Source organism: Crocuta crocuta, unplaced genomic scaffold, assembly GCF_008692635.1.
Source record: "Crocuta crocuta isolate KB4526 unplaced genomic scaffold, BGI_CrCroc_1.0 scaffold475, whole genome shotgun sequence".
Taxonomy (NCBI): domain Eukaryota; kingdom Metazoa; phylum Chordata; class Mammalia; order Carnivora; family Hyaenidae; genus Crocuta; species Crocuta crocuta.
The window spans coordinates 1922732-1925703 of NW_027529518.1; positions in this window are offsets into that span (position 1 = coordinate 1922732).

A 2972-nucleotide genomic window follows, 5' to 3' on the forward strand; every position below is an offset into this window, starting at 1 on the left:
CTGCCAAGCCTAATCATTTTATTTCTCAATGTTAATATGTACTGCTTCTAATACAGAGTTTCTGAAGCACTTTTGGAACGTTTGCTTACCTGTATTTTTCTGCCAACTGGATTAGAAAAGCAAACTCTGTTTTTGATCAATTTATGTATCTCTTTTTATCTCAAAGTCTCAGCAACTCCCTCATTCCCTTAAAAAAAAGTACATTCTATTGTTCACAATAACTACTGAACAATCATTTGCTGACCACGTGTGGAGTCCCTAACTCTGAATCCAACAATTGAGTAGAATTGCTAACTTTCAAGAGCTTAACAATTAGGAGAAACTCAAGGATATGTGAGGAGATGGACGCTACCTTGGCCATTATTTCGAGATTCAATTCATATCATTCCTGCCTCTCAAGTTTCTTTTACNTGTGGTCTTGGGCTCAACTTTTCTTTGACTTACCCTTTTGATAACTAAGGGTTAAGCAATTGCTTAAAAGTTGCCATAACAACTGGTAACCTAAACAACTGATTATGACATATTTGTGGGTCACCTTTTATAATGAAGAGGCCTGGCACAGATGGCAGCAGAGTGGGACATTCAAAGACAGGAGTAGCATAAGCGGCAAGGTATGGAGCTAAGCAAAGTAGCAATTTGAGATCATGGCATAATGCTATGGAACAGCAGGAGCTGATCACAAAACACAGCAAGGTTGGTATAATAATGTATGCATAGAAATGGCAAGAAGTAAAAATAATTTCTTTAAATGTTGTGTTTGCCATTATAGTATACAGAATTGTTTTTGTACTACTTGTTCCTTTTTAAAAAATAATTTTTTAAATATTTATTCATTTTGAGAGAGAGAGAGAGAGAGAGCAGGGGAGGGGCAGAGAGGGAAGGAGACACAGAATCAGAAGTAGGCTCCATGCTCTGAGCTGTCAATACAGAGCCCATGTGGGGCTCGAACTCACGGACCGTGAAATCATGACCTGATCCGAAGTTGGGCACTTAACCAACTGAGCCACTCAGGTGCTCCCTACGTTACTCAGGTTTAACTGCCATCTTTCATAAACTTTCCAGGTACCTTGGGATCTTTAACAGTGGCTTTCAGGAGACCTTGGTACCAGCTCAGATTCTACTGCTACCTAATGCTGTGCCATTAATATCTCTGGAATTTTATCAACTGTAAAATAGAATGACTTGCATACTTTACAAGATAGCTCTGAATGGCAGGTTATTTAAACCTGCGTGTATTCATAAAATAATTTAAATAAGATTTATCAAGGGGCGCCTGGGTGGCTCAGTCGGTTGAGCGTCCTACTTCGGCTCGGGTCATGATCTCACAGTTCGTGGGTTCCAGCCCCACATTGGGCTTTGTGCTGACAGCTCAGAGCCTGGAGCCTGCTTCGGATTCTGTGTCTCCCTCTCTCTATGCCCCTTCCCCACTCATGCTGTGTTTCTGTCTCAATAATAATAAACATTAAAAAAATTTTTAAATAAGATTTATCAAGTGTTTATGAGTACAGAGATAGTATCCAGAGAAATATCCAGATGTACTCATCTGTCTTTTCACTTAAATAGAAGGGCAGAAGAATCTTGGCATTGGCACTTAGCAGTTGTCGTTTGAGTAACCCCTCTGGGCTTCAGTTTCCTCCTTTGAAAAATGGGCATTTTGATGGTGCCTACCTCACAGAGTTACTGTAAGCATTAAATGCAATCACATATTTAAAGTGCTTATGGGTGCCTAGGTGGCTCAGTCACTTAAGGCTCCAACTCTTGATTTTGCCCAGATCATGATCTCATGGTTCATGGGATCAGCCCTGCGTTTGGTTATGCGCTGACAGCACGGAGCCTGCTTGGGATTCTCTCTCCCTCTCTCTCTCTGCTCCTTCCCCACATGCACATGCTTGCATTCTCTCTCTCTCAGAATGTATAAACATTTTTTAAGTGCTTAGGACAGTACCTGGCATATAATTAAGTGCATAAAAAATGGTAGCTATTGTTAACCTGTCTTTCATCAGGAGACTCCAAATCATCCTTATGTCTGGTGATATAATTAAGTTTTTCTTACTCTGGTCTCAGAATGAATGAAGAATGATTATGATCATTCATGTAACTTGTCACGAACTGTTTCAGGATAATCCCATTAAGTTCACAGTAATTAGCTGAGCAGGGTTCATGATTGAACCAATTGAGATAAATACGTGAAGACATTTTTTAAATTCTGAAGTGCTATACCATGAAGTGACTATTTTAATTAATAAGTCTCATTTCAGTAGTTTTACTTGCCTTCTCTGCCAGTTTTCTATATGGTTCTTAAAAGGTGTGGTTTTACGAAATTGTTAGGATGGAGTTAGGATTTCAGTACTCGGTGTAGCTCATTAAACTGGTGCTAAAAAATTCTAAAAGAGCAATTCTTAAAATATTTGAGCCATGACAGCGTTATTAAATGGAAACACTGATTTGGATGAATCCTAAATTCTGAGATACTTGTTTTAAGCAAATAAGCTTCTGTAACTCAAATCATTTTCTTAGAGGAATAGGTTTGAGAAGCTAAATTTTATTTAGTGTAAAAATACACACTTGTGATTATGGTAAAAAAAAAAAAACAATGAAACCACATGTAAAACAATGATTTGTCTTCACAATTGGTTCAATTGGATTAGCGCCCTACCGGGATCACTTTGGGAGCACGTTGCAGGTCTCAGGTTGTTTGCTTCCCCCCCCCACCCCGCAGACGTATAGCATTTTTTAAAATTACAAATGTGTAGTGTTGGCTGTAACAGGACAGAGGTAACAATTGGTCTCAATTATAAAGGGATAATGGGCTAATCAAAACTGAGAAAATGGAATATTATATTAGACATGGTGTAGAAAAGACGGCACTCCTCTACACCTTATTCCTCCCCACCCTTTCTTTCCTAAACAGAGGGAAAAGAAACCATCCCCCGGTTCACATAGGAGACGAATAAGCGCAGCGAAACGCCACT